The sequence below is a fragment of the Ischnura elegans genome, chromosome 3 (genome assembly GCF_921293095.1).
Source record: "Ischnura elegans chromosome 3, ioIscEleg1.1, whole genome shotgun sequence".
Classification (NCBI taxonomy): Eukaryota; Metazoa; Arthropoda; class Insecta; order Odonata; family Coenagrionidae; genus Ischnura; species Ischnura elegans.
Window position 1 is genome coordinate 15,582,845 of NC_060248.1, and position 14,046 is coordinate 15,596,890.

At 40.6% G+C, this 14,046-nt stretch overlaps 1 pseudogene; it reads right to left on the minus strand.

The window, feature by feature from the left end:
• Nucleotides 1–2,353: 2,353 nt before the first annotated feature.
• On the minus strand, nucleotides 2,354–13,739 carry LOC124154966 (annotated as a pseudogene).
• Between the last annotated feature and the right edge of the window lie 307 nt (nucleotides 13,740–14,046).

Genomic DNA, 14,046 nt, shown 5'->3' on the forward strand with positions numbered 1-14,046 from the left:
GAAAATGTTGTCGGCGAAAATGTTGTCGTTGAAAATGTGGTCGTTGAAAATGTTGCCGCTGAAAATGTTTTTCTTGAAAATGTTGTCGTTGAAAATGTTGTCGTTGAAAATGTTGTCGTTGAAAATGTTGTCGTTAAAAATGTTGTCGTTGAAAATATTGTCGCTTAAAATGTTGTCGTTGAAAATGTTGTCGTTGAAAATGTTGTCGTGGAAAATATTGTCGTTGAAAATGTTGTCGTTGAAAATGTTGTCGTCGAAAATGTTGTCGTTGAAAATGTTGTCGTCGAAAATGTTGTCGTTGAAAATGTTGTCGTTGAAAATGTTGTCGTTGAAAATGTTTTCGTTGAAAATATTGTCGTTGAAAATGTTGTCGTTGAAAATGTTGTAGTTGATAATATTGTCGTTGAAAATGTTGTCGTTGAAAATGTTTTCGTTGAAAATGTTGTCGCTAAAAATATTATCGATAAAAATGTTGTCGTAGAAAATGTTGTCGTTGACAATGTTGTCGTTGAAAATGTTGTCGTTGAAAATGTTGTCGTTGAAAATGTTGTCGTTGAAAATGTTGTCGTGGAAAATGTTGTCGTCGAAAATGTTGTCGTCGAAAATGTTGTCGTTGAAAATGTTGTTGTTGAAAATGTTGTGGTTGAAAATGTTGTCGTTGAAAATTTTGTCGTTGAAAATGTTGTCGTTGTTATTGTTGTCGTTGAAAATGTTGTCGTTGAAAATGTTGTCGTTGAAAATGTTGTCGTTGAAAATGTTGTCGTGGAAAATGTCGTCGTTTAAAATGACGTCGTTGAAAATGTTGTCGTTGAAAATTATGTCGCTGAAAATGTTGTCGTTTAAAATGTTGTCGTTGAAAATGTGGTCGTTGAAAATATTGTCGTTGAAAATGTTGTCGTTGAAAATGTTGTCGTGGAAAATGTGGTTGTTGAACATATTTTCGTTTAAAATGTTGTCGTCGAAAATGTTGTCGTCGTAAATGTTGTCGTCGAACATGTTGTCGTTGAAAATGTTGTGGTTGAATATGTTGCCGTTGAAAATGTTGTTCAAGAAAATGTTGTCGTTGAAAATGTTGTCGTTGAAAATGTGTTCATTGAAAATGTTGTCGTTGAAAATGTTGTCGTTGAAAATGATGTCGTTAAAAATGTTGTCGTTGTAAATGTTGTCTTTGAAAATGTTGTCGTTGAAAATCTTGTCGTTGAAAATGTTGTCGTTTAAAATGTTGTCGTTAAAAATGTTGTGGTTGAAAATGTTGTCGTTGAAAATGTTGTCGTTGAAAATGTTGTCGTCGAAAATGTTGTCGATAAAAATGTTTTCGTCGAAAATGTTGTCGTCGAAAATGTTGTCGTTAAAAATGTTGTCGTTGAATATGTTGTCGTTGAAAATGTTGTCGTTGAAAATGTTGTTGTTGTTGTTGTAGTTGTTGTTGTTGTAGTTGTTGTAGTAGTTGTTGTTTTTTTTGTTGTTGTTGTACGAGTTGTTGCTGTTGTTATTGTTGTTGTTGTCTTTGAAAATGTTGTCGTTGAAAATGTTGTCGTTGAAAATGTTAACGTTGAAATTGTCGTTGAAAATGTTGTCGTTGAAATTGTTGTCGTTGAAATAGTTGTCGTTGAAAATGTTGTCGTTGATAATGTTGTCGTTGAAAATGTTGTCGTTGAAAATGTTGTCGTTGAAAATGTTGTCGTTGAAAATATTGTCGTTGAAAATGTTGTCGTGGAAAATATTGTCGTTGAAAATGTTGTCGTTATAAATGTGGTCGTCGAAAATGTTGTCGTCGAAAATGTTGTCGTCGAAAATGTTGTCGTTGAAAATGTTGTCGCACAAAATGTTGTCGTTGAAAATGTTGTCGTTGAAAATGTTGTCGTTGAAAATGTTGTCGTTGTTATTGTTGTCGTTGAAAATGTTGTCGTTGAAAATGTTGTCGTTGAAAATGTTTTCGTTGAAAATATTGTCGTTGAAAATGTTGTCGTTGAAAATGTTGTAGTTGATAATATTGTCGTTGAAAATGTTGTCGTTGAAAATGTTTTCGTTGAAAATGTTGTCGCTAAAAATATTATCGATAAAAATGTTGTCGTAGAAAATGTTGTCGTTGACAATGTTGTCGTTGAAAATGATGTCGTTAAAAATGTTGTCGTTGTAAATGTTGTCTTTGAAAATGTTGTCGTTGAAAATCTTGTCGTTGAAAATGTTGTCGTTTAAAATGTTGTCGTTAAAAATGTTGTGGTTGAAAATGTTGTCGTTGAAAATGTTGTCGTTGAAAATGTTGTCGTCGAAAATGTTGTCGATGAAAATGTTTTCGTCAAAAATGTTGTCGTCGAAAATGTTGTCGTTGAAAATGTTGTCGTTGAATATGTTGTCGTTGAAAATGTTGTCGTTGAAAATGTTGTTGTTGTTGTTGTAGTTGTTGTTGTTGTAGTTGTTGTTGTAGTTGTTGTTTTTTTTGTTGTTGTTGTACGAGTTGTTGCTGTTGTTATTGTTGTTGTTGTCTTTGAAAATGTTGTCGTTGAAAATGTTGTCGTTGAAAATGTTAACGTTGAAATTGTCGTTGAAAATGTTGTCGTTGAAATTGTTGTCGTTGAAATAGTTGTCGTTGAAAATGTTGTCGTTGATAATGTTGTCGTTGAAAATGTTGTCGTTGAAAATGTTGTCGTTGAAAATGTTGTCGTTGAAAATATTGTCGTTGAAAATGTTGTCGTGGAAAATATTGTCGTTGAAAATGTTGTCGTTATAAATGTGGTCGTCGAAAATGTTGTCGTCGAAAATGTTGTCGTCGAAAATGTTGTCGTTGAAAATGTTGTCGCACAAAATGTTGTCGTTGAAAATGTTGTCGTTGAAAATGTTGTCGTTGAAAATGTTGTCGTTGTTATTGTTGTCGTTGAAAATGTTGTCGTTGAAAATGTTGTCGTTGAAAATGTTTTCGTTGAAAATATTGTCGTTGAAAATGTTGTCGTTGAAAATGTTGTAGTTGATAATATTGTCGTTGAAAATGTTGTCGTTGAAAATGTTTTCGTTGAAAATGTTGTCGCTAAAAATATTATCGATAAAAATGTTGTCGTAGGAAATGTTGTCGTTGACAATGTTGTCGTTGAAAATGTTGTCGTTGAAAATGTTGTCGTTGAAAATGTTGTCGTTGAAAATGTTGTCGTGGAAAATGTTGTCGTCGAAAATGTTGTCGTCGAAAATGTTGTCGTTGAAAATGTTGTTGTTGAAAATGTTGTGGCTGAAAATGTTGTCGTTGAAAATTTTGTCGTTGAAAATGTTGTCGTTGTTATTGTTGTAGTTGAAAATGTTGTCGTTGAAAATGTTGTCGTTGAAAATGTTGTCGTTGAAAATGTTGTCGTGGAAAATGTCGTCGTTTAAAATGACGTCGTTGAAAATGTTGTCGTTGAAAATTATGTCGCTGAAAATGTTGTCGTTTAAAATGTTGTTGAAAATGTGGTCGTTGAAAATATTGTCGTTGAAAATGTTGTCGTTGAAAATGTTGTCGTGGAAAATGTGGTTGTTGAACATGTTGTCGTTTAAAATGTTGTCGTCGAAAATGTTGTCGTCGTAAATGTTGTCGTCGAACATGTTGTCGTTGAAAATGTTGTGGTTGAATATGTTGCCGTTGAAAATGTTGTTCAAGAAAATGTTGTCGTTGAAAATGTTGTCGTTGAAAATGTGTTCATTGAAAATGTTGTCGTTGAAAATGTTGTCGTTGAAAATGATGTCGTTAAAAATGTTGTCGTTGTAAATGTTGTCTTTGAAATTGTTGTCGTTGAAAATCTTGTCGTTGAAAATGTTGTCGTTTAAAATGTTGTCGTTAAAAATGTTGTGGTTGAAAATGTTGTCGTCGAAAATGTTGTCGATGAAAATGTTTTCGTCGAAAATGTTGTCGTCGGAAATGTTGTCGTTGAAAATGTTGTCGTTGAATATGTTGTCGTTGAAAATGTTGTCGTTGAAAATGTTGTTGTTGTTGTTGTAGTTGTTGTTGTTGTAGTTGTTGTAGTAGTTGTTGTTTTTTTGTTGTTGTTGTACGAGTTGTTGCTGTTGTTATTGTTGTTGTTGTCTTTGAAAATGTTGTCGTTGAAAATGTTGTCGTTGAAAATGTTAACGTTGAAATTGTCGTTGAAAATGTTGTCGTTGAAATTGTTGTCGTTGAAATAGTTGTCGTTGAAAATGTTGTCGTTGATAATGTTGTCGTTGAAAATGTTGTCGTTGAAAATGTTGTCGTTGAAAATGTTGTCGTTGAAAATATTGTCGTTGAAAATGTTGTCGTGGAAAATATTGTCGTTGAAAATGTTGTCGTTATAAATGTGGTCGTCGAAAATGTTGTCGTCGAAAATGTTGTCGTCGAAAATGTTGTCGTTGAAAATGATGTCGCACAAAATGTTGTCGTTGAAAATGTTGTCGTTGAAAATGTTGTCGTTGAAAATGTTGTCGTTGAAAATGTTGTCGTTGAAAATGTTGTCGGTGAAAATGTTGTCGTTGAAAATGTTGTTGTTGAAAATGTTGTTGTTGAAAATGTTGTTGGTGAAAATGTTGTTGTTGAAAATTTTGTTGTTGAAAATGTTGTCGCTGTTGTTGTTGTATTGTTGTTGTTGTTGTTTTTGTTGTTGTTTTTTGTTTAGTTGTGTTGTTGTAGTTTATGTTATTCGTGTTGTTGTTGTTGTTGTTGCTAGTGTAGTTTTTGTTGTTGTTGTTGTTGGGTTTTTGGGTGTTGTTGTCGTTGAAAATGTTGTCGTTGAAAATGTTGTCGTTGAAAATGTTGTCGTTGAAAATGTGGTCGTTGAACATGTTATCGTTAAAAATGTTGTCGTCGAAAATGTTGTCGTTGAAAATGTTGCGTCGAACATGTTGTCGTTGAAAACGTTGTGGTTGAATATTTTGCTGTTGAAAATGTTGTTCTTGAAAATGTTGTCGTTGAAAATGTTGTCGTTGAAAATGTTGTCGTTGAAAATGTTGTCGTTGAAAATGTTGTCGTTGAAAATGTTGTCGTTGAAAATATTGTCGTTGAAAATTTTGTCGTTGAAAATGTTGTCGTTGAAAATGTTGTCGTGGAAAATGTTGTCGTTGAAAATGTTGTCGTGGAAAATGTTGTCGTTGAAAATGTTGTCGTCGAAAATGTTGTCGTTGAAAATGTTGTCGTCGAAAATGTTGTCGTTGAAAATGTTGTCGTTGAAAATGTTGTCGTTGAAAATGTTTTGGTTGAAAATGTTGTCGTTAAAAATATTGTCGATTAAAATGTTGTCGTTGAAAATGTTGTCGTTGAAAATGTTGTCGTTTAAAATGTTGTCGTTGAAAATGTTGTCGTTGAAAATATTGGCGTTGAAAATGTTGTCGTTGAAAATGTTGTCGTTGAAAATGTTGTCGTCGAAAATGTTGTCGTCGAAAATGTTGTCGTTGAAAATATTGTTGTTGAAAATGTTGTCGTTGAAAATGTTGTCGTTGAAAATGTTGTCGTTTAAAATGTTGTCGTTGAAAATGTTGTCGGTGAAAATGTTGTCGTTGAAAATGTTGTTGTTGAAAATGTTGTTGTTGAGAATGTTGTTGGTGAAAATAATGTTGTTGAAAATGTTGTTGTTGAAAATGTTGTCGTTGTTGTTATTGTATTGTTGTTGTTGTTGTTTTTGATGTTGTTTTTTGTTTAGTTGTGTTGTTGTAGTTAATGTTATTCGTGTTGTTGTTGTTGTTGTTGTTGTTGCTAGTGTTGTTTTTGTTGTTGTTGTTGTTGTTGGGTTTTTTTTGTTGTTGTCGTTGAAAATGTTGTCGTTGAAAATGTTGTCGTTGAAAATGTTGTCGTTGAAAATGTGGTCGTTGAACATGTTGTCGTTTAAAATGTTGTCGTCGAAAATGTTGTCGTTGAAAATGTTGCGTCGAACATGTTGTCGTTGAAAGCGTTGTGGTTGAATATTTTGCTGTTGAAAATGTTGTTCTTGAAAATGTTGTCGTTGAAAATGTTGTCGTCTAAAATGTTGTCGTTGAAAATGTTGTCGTTGAAAACGTTGTCGTTGAAAATGTTGTCGTTGAAAATATTGTCGTTGAAAATTTTGTCGTTGAAAATGTTGTCGTTGAACATGTTGTCGTTTAAAATGTTGTCGTCGAAAATGTTGTCGTCGAAAATGTTGTCGTCGAACATGTTGTCGATGAAAATGTTGTGGTTGAATATGTTGCCGTTAAAAACGTTGTTCTAGAAAATGTTGTCGTTGAAAATGTTGTCGTTGAAAATGTCGTTGAAAATGTTGTCGTTGAAAATGTTGTCGTTGAAAATGTTGTCGTTGAAAATGATTTCGTTGAAAATGTTGTCGTTAAAAATATTGTCGATTAAAATGTTATCGTTGAAAATGTTGTCGTTGAAAATGTTGTCGTTGAAAATGTTGTCGTTGAAAATATTGGCGTTGAAAATGTTGTCGTTGAAAATGTTGTCGTTGAAAATGTTGTCGTCGAAAATGTTGTCGTTGAAAATGTTGTTGTTGAAAATGTTAACGTTGAAAATGTCGTTGAAAATGTTGTCGTTGAAAATGTTGTCGTTGAAAATGTTGTCGTTGAAATAGTTGTCGTTGAAAATGTTGTCGTGGATAATGTTGTCGTTGAAAATGTTGTCGTTGAAAATGTTGTCGTTGAAAATGTTGTCGTTGAAAATATTGTCGTTGAAAATGTTGTCGTGGAAAATATTGTCGTTGAAAGTGTTGTCGCTATAAATGTGGTCGTCTAAAATGTTGTCGTCGAAAATGTTGTTGTCGAAAATGTTGTCGTTGAAAATGTTGTCGTAGAAAATGTTGTCGTTGAAAATGTTGTCGCTGAAAATGTTGTCGTAGAAAATGTTGTCGTTGAAAATGTTGTCGTTGAAAATGTTGTCGTTGAAAATGTTGTCGGTGAAAATGTTGTCGTTGAAAATGTTGTTGTTAAAAAGGTTGTTGTTGAAAATGTTGTTGGTGAAAATGTTGTTGTTGAAAATGTTGTTGTTGAAAATGTTGTTGCTGTTATTGTTGTATTGTTGTTGTTGTTGTTTTTGTTGTTGTTTTTTGTTTAGTTGTGTTGTTGTAGTTTATGTTATTCGTGTTGTTGTTGTTGTTGTTGCTACTATTGTTTTTGTTGTTGTTGTTGTTGGGTTTTTTGTTGTTGTTGTCGTTGAAAATGTTGTCGTTGAAAATGTTGTCGTTGAAAATGTTGTCGTTGAAAATGTGGTCGTTGAACATGTTGTCGTTTAAAATGTTGTCGTTTAAAATGTTGTCGTTGTAAATGTTATGGTTGAAAATGTTGTCGTTGAAAATGTTGTCGTTGAAAATGTTGTCGTTGAAAATGTTGTCGTTGAAAATGTTGTCGTTGAAAATGTTGTCGTTGAAAATGTTGTCGTTGAAAATGTTGTTGGTGAAAATGTTGTTGTTGAAAATGTTGTTGTTGAAAATGTTGTCGTTGTTGTTGTTGTTTTTTTTATTATTATTATTATTATTATTATTATTATTATTATTCTATGGGCGGTTTTTTTAAGAGGATTTATAAGTTTTTCGTCGTCACCTTGGTTTATTTCATAATAAAATCATCATTTTCAGTCATTATTCTTTTTGCATCTCTTCACCGCCTTTACACTCTCCGAAGGGGAGGGCCGCGCACAGGGGAGGTCCGCCGAAGGGGCTGGTTACCGCAACCTTGGACCCCATCCCTCCGCGCATGTGGCCTCCCCTTCCGAGTGGTTAATGCCTCCGTGTGGTTCCGCCCTTGTTACTTCATTCTTTCTTCTCTATGGCGCCATCTTCACTTTTAAGATTGTGTCCCCTGACTCCGTTTCTTCCACTTCAGAAAGGACACCGCTCTGACACCACAAGTCAATAAAAGATTTTGTGTCGCCCTTGCATTTATGATATATATACTCCCTCCTGATTCTTCTTTCGATTCCTTTTTTTAAGTACTCGGCGTATGTTTTTTGAGCCGACCTTTCACCTTTTTCTATTGCTGTAAAACAATGATATATGCTTGCCTTTGTTTCGGCTATGATGAAGTTTGCCAGTAAATCTCGCTTAGTATAGCCGCCCCTCTGAGGAGGTCTCCCCCTGTGTAATTCCAGTGCGCTCCTCACCCTGCGGCCCGTGACTCCTTTTATCCACTCCTTTGCTGTCCGCCATACCTCTCCGGCCTGTCTGCAGTCGTAGAGGATGTGCCAGGCCGTGGCCTGGCTTCCAGGGCATGCTCTGCACACTGAGTTTTCTCGCAATCCCGACCGCGACAGGAAAACGGCGTCTGCCAGGCGATCATGTGCCAGTCTCCAAGACACCTCCCCCTCCCTCCCCAGGACTGGCGCCGTCCAGAAGGCTTTCCAGCACGTAGACTCTCCCCATATGCCGTCCTTGTAGGGCCACTTCTCTTTGTTTTTTTTGGCAACGATTTCTCGGTAAATATCGCTTTTGTGTATGGGAAACGTTCGCATTCGCTTCGACAGCTCGCTCCGGAAACCGAAGGGGAGAGATTCCTCCGTCGGGGGCCAAGATGTGGGGAGAGGTCCTCCGTTTTCCCCGGACTTCACGTCCATTGTGTCGAGGGCGCTTTTCAATGAGGAGTAGAAACCGTTCCTCTTAGGCCTGGTCTCGAGGAAGTAGGAAACGAAGATTTTCCACGGTTGAACTTCACCTGTGACGTACCGTTGAAAGAAATTTATCCTCATAGCGGTAATTTTTGCCTGCACGTCAGTCAGCCCCAGTCCTCCGCACCCGAGCGGGGCCGTCAGCACGGCTCCGGCAACCCAGTGTTTTCGGCCCCTACCCCACACAAAATCCGTGAGGGCGGCTTGCACCCGCCGGATGCATTGAGGGCTAATGCATTGGGTCTGTAGGCGGTACCAGATGGTCGGGGCCACGAACTGATTTACGACCCTTGTCCTTCCTCTCACGGAAAGGGCCCCTGAAGCCGCTTCCCACCTCCTCAATCCGTTTTGAATTTTTACCTCCAGGTCTTCCTCTAGTCCTTCTCTCTCTTTGATGGTGTCATTTTTAAAAACCACTCCGAGGAATCGGGCACCTTCGGTGGAGATCGCGAAGGGTCCGAGCCTATCCGTGCGCCCGCGCCAGGACCCGACGTACATCCCTTCAGTCTTGTTCTCGTTTAGTTCTGCTCCCGAGAGGGCGGCGTACGAATCGAATGATTTTATCACATTTCTTGCAGCGTCGTCATCCGAGATGAATAAAGTTACGTCATCTGCGTATGCTGATAGCGTAATATGTGCTTCTTGAGTGGGGAGTGGAAAACCTGTAATTTTAGTTTTTAGGATGTGGAGTAGGGGCTCCAGGGCCAGTGCGTAGAGCTGGCCGGAGAGCGGACATCCTTGTCTTATGCCTCGCTTAAAGGGGATTGGAGGAGTCAGACTATTGCCAACCCTAACGAGGCATGATGCGTCCTCGTAAATTGTACTTAAAGTTTTTATGAAATTTTCGCCAAAATTCATGCGTCTCAATACATTGAATAAAAAATCATGGCGAACTTTGTCGAAAGCGCCCTTTTGGTCCAGACTTAATATGGCCAGTGGAGAATTAGTTTCATTCGCATATGCGATAATGTCACGAATTAGGGACAGGTTATCTAAGATGGTTCTGCCTGTGACGCCGCACCCTTGCTCGGGGGATACCACCTCTCGCATTGCCGACGACAGTCTCATGGAAAGGGCCTTCGCAATTATTTTGTAATCGGTGGTGGTGATCGAGATTGGTCTCCAGTTCTTCAAATTTGTTCTGTCTCCTTTTTTATGAATTAAATTCAGAACGGCCCATCTGCTGGAGATAGGGAGCATGCCTCTCTCTAGGCTCGCGTCGACCATTGACGCGAAGGGCTTCGCGAGGAGAGTCCAAAAGGTCTTATAGAATTCGGACGTTAGGCCATCGATTCCTGGTGCTTTCTTTCGGTTCAAGCTGTAGAGTGCAGTGCGGAGATCCTCTGGGGTCAGGGGCGCCTCCATCCGCGCTTTACTCTCCGCCGTCAATTCCGGCTGCCGCCGCGAAAGAATAATAAAATCGTCCTCTTGCAGCTCTGAGTCTGTCTGTACGGGGGCTTGAAAGACTTTTTCATAATAGTCTTTTACGTACTTCACAAGATGCTGCTGTTCGGAGAGGATAGTGCCGTCGTCTGTTTCCAATGACGTCAGGGGGGGTCGATGCATCCGTGTCACCGATCTTGAGAGAGCAGTCCCCAACGGATTCTCCGAAGACGCTATCTCTTCCCATCCCTCGATCGCCGTCGCTCTCTCGCCTACCTCCTTGTACGTGCGCCTTATTTCTTCCCTCGCCTTCATCGCCTCCTCTCCTCGAGTCGTCGCCTCCGTCGCCTCGAGCGATCTCATGTGGGATATGTTTCGGTCTTTACTAAGGCGTACATAAATCCTGGTGGCGGCTCTAATCTCAGATTTTAAAGTTTCCCACGCGACGACGGGGTCCCCGCTCTCGTGGGTAGACGTCACTTCCTCGATAATTGTCGACATGAATTCGACAAATTCTTCGTTATCAAGTAAGTAGTTGTAGAATTTCCAGTACGGGGGAGGTGGTTTTATAACATCCTGGATGGTGAAGTCTATGGATAGAGCCATGTGGTCCGAGAACGAGGCTCGCCTTTCGATGGAGGATATTTTCTGTATGTTGTCTGTGTATATCCTGTCCAGGCGGGATGCAATATTGGGGTCGGCCGCAGAGTGGTACGTATACCCTTCCCTCTTTCCGTGCCTTTCCCTCCATACGTCTGATAGAGAGTGCTTCCTAATGAGAGCGGCGAGAACCCTCGCCTTCGTAGGCTCCCTCTCTATCCTCGATGAGCGGTCGTGACGAGGCGACAGCGTGCAATTATAATCACCAGCCAGTATGGTGAGATCTGGATGATAGTCTTCCGCCCTCCCTTGCTCGAGTGCGTCGTCCATCTTCCGTATCACTTCACCAGCTATGTCCTTGTCGTTAGGTATGTAGCTGTTAATAACGCGTAAGGTGGAGCCTGAGCTAAATTCGAAACGATGCTCTGTAGCATGCCCCGGATAGATGGTGTTTTCCTTCGTTATGTTGGGGGCGAGGTTCTTTTTTATTGCGATGCCAGTTCCCGCGGCTACTCTGTGGGTGGGGTTGAGGCTGAAAGAATAGCCGAGGCTGCGGAGGCAGGGTTGGAGATGGTCCGCGTTTGTTTCCTGCATAAGTAGGATATCTGGTTCCCACCGCTGGATGAAAAATTTGAGCTGTTGACTTTTTACGTTGCTGGCTACAGAACGCACGTTTAGGGTGGTCAGGTTGATGGTCTTCCCTCTGACGGACGTCATTGATTATGCGGTGGTTTGTTAGTTAGGGCCTTAAAAAACCTGTGGATCCTCATATCTAACGCAACATCTTTAACCGCTTTCTTCTCGACAAGCTCTCTCAACGTTTCGACGAGGGCATGCGTGTCTGAAAAACAATTCTTAGCCATGTCCGTAATGTTCTTCTTTCCTTTCGTTTCTTTCAGGAATAAAATGAGTTTTGGACTATCTAAAAATCCTTCTTGTGGATGGTTGTTGAGGTAATCTTCTATCTCTTTGTATCCCCGTTCATCGGATGGGGTGGGGATTAATCGTTTTCTTTGGGGAGACGTTCTTTCCTCCGCCCTGACGTGTTTCCTTTTTGTTTGGCCTTGCACTTGAGAGAGGCTAGTTGGTGCGTGCGGGTTGTTTGTTTGATGATCTTCCGTTGCTGCTTCGGTGGCGTGGGAATCAAGATTATGGTCTGTGGCAACCAATTCGTCCGAGGAGGGGTTTTTTGCGGCGTGTTGCGTGGGTAAAGGTAGCGGGGTGGAGTGAGAAGTCTTGGTCTCGGGGGGCGTGTCGCTGCCGTCATTTTTTTCATGATTGGCAACGTCCGCTTCCTCGGTGGGGTGAGGAGGGAGAGGAATTGGGGTGATAATATTTTTTTTCGGCGCTATGATTTGGTGATCTGCACCTCCGGGGGTGGGGGTCTTAAGTGATGCGGCCGGCGCGTCATTATTATGTTGTTTTTTGCCGTCGTTTATGCGAGGGTTAAAATTCGCCCTGCTTTCCCTTGCCTGGTCGAGATTGGCCTTGCAGGCGGAGGCAAAATGTCCGTCTTCGTTGCATCTAAAGCACCGAGGGTCATTAAAGTTGAAGAAAATTCGGTGCTTGGCGGGGCCGAAATCCAAGAGCAGCGACTCGGGTACAATCACACCTTCCCGACGTACGATGAAGACCTGCTTCCTCCACGACTCGACGTGGCTTAGATCATCTCTTTTTATTCCCACGCCCAGGGTGGTGACGGGGCTCACGACTCTTCCTATTTGGGAGATAATTTCCAACAAATCGGGAATCGGGAATTCTGGGGGCACGTTTGAGACGACTAGCCGCTCCACTTGCTGAACCATGCGGTTCGCAATTAAAAAATTATTCATTATGGTGAGACCTCCTTTATTCATCATGAAGTCGTTTAAAATGTCTTCATTCTTCAAATAGAAACAAACGCGATCCCCTGGAAGTTTTGTGGCGTGCGTTATCTGTCTCCCGCCCACCTCTTCGGCCATCGCCTCGATGTATTGGGCTATGGGAACGCCTGGGAGACCGTTGAAAATAATTCCCGTCTTCCTTGTGGGGCCCGATTTCAATGGTATTATTTTTTTCGTTACGAATTTAAAAGGTTGGAGTGGGTTATCGCCGTTGCTTTGGGCTTGTCGATTTTCCTTCCCTCCCGTCACCCGCGCGTAGCTGACTAACGGTCTGCCCCGTTGGGGTGCGTCGCTAATGCTCGCGGCTTCGCCTTCGCATCGAATAGGGTCCGCCCCGCTTACCGCACTCGATCCCCCTCCCCTTGCCGTCGCCGCGAGCGAGCGTGGCCTCGTCTCAGCTGAAGAGGTGATTTCCCCATCCCTCGTCGCCTGAGTAATGGGGAAAGCGGTGTCCGGGGGACGGCTTACGTTACGGGCATCGGAACTTTGAGTATCTATGGCTCCACTACTTGCATGGACAAATGAATTATGAATTCCGTAATTAATTTCGGTCGGTGAAACTTTGCCAGTGATAGAAGAGAAAGGGAGTGAGCGGACACCGATAGTTGTCGGAATGCGCCTTACTGTGGTAGTTAAAATACCGCCTTCGCGGCGCAATACTGTCGTCGGCGATTTTATTTCGTCATTTAGTGACTCCATGGATAATGACAGATTACGTGAACTTCTGTAATTAATCGGAGGGGCTGTAGTGGCAACCTGAGCACGTCTCTGAGGTGACGACGGAGCACTTCTTACCCTCCTATCGTTAGTCGTGTCGCCGAGTTGACTGGAAGACGGAGACATCCTCCTTGGTGAATGCGGTGGGCTGATCATCTTCGACATAATGTCTGGTGAGTTGATAATTGCAGTATATCCGATACAATTGTTGTCTCGGTGTGAAAAAGAAGAGCACTTAGCTGGTCTTCTCGTTTCCTCTCTCACCGACTCCGAGGTGTCGGCGAGGATGGGTAACGAAACGGGATCCAAGATTTGACGCGAGTGTTTTTTAGTCACTTTTCGGTGAAATCAAGCACTAATTCGATTTAAAATCGAACAATAGAGATACGTGTGGTATCACGCAACGATTAACAACTATTCCGAAGCACTTACAAGAAAAAAACTTCGCAAATACTCCGATAGAAACACTTGAAAGTGATGAGCTCGGGAGCGCAGTCGAAACACGTCCGCTCTGCTCGGCGTCTCAAGTTGTTGTTGTTGTTGTTGTTGTTGTTGTTGTTGTTGTTGTTGTTGTTGTTGTTGTTGTTGTTGTTGTTGTTGTTGTTGTTGTTTTTTTTGTTGTTTTTTGTTTAGTTGTGTTGTTGTAGTTTATGTTATTCGTGTTCTTGTAGTTGTTGTTGTTGCTAGTGTTGTTTTTGTTGTTGTTGTTTTTGGGTTTTTTGTTGTTGTTGTCGTTGAAAATGTTGTCGTTGAAAATGTTGTCGTTGAAAATGTTGTCGTTGAAAATGTGGTCGTTGAACATATTGTCGTTTAAAATGTTGTCGTCGAAAATATTGTCGTTGACAATGTTGCGTCGAACATGTTGTCGTTGAAAACGTTGTGGTTGAATATTTTGCTGTTGAAAAT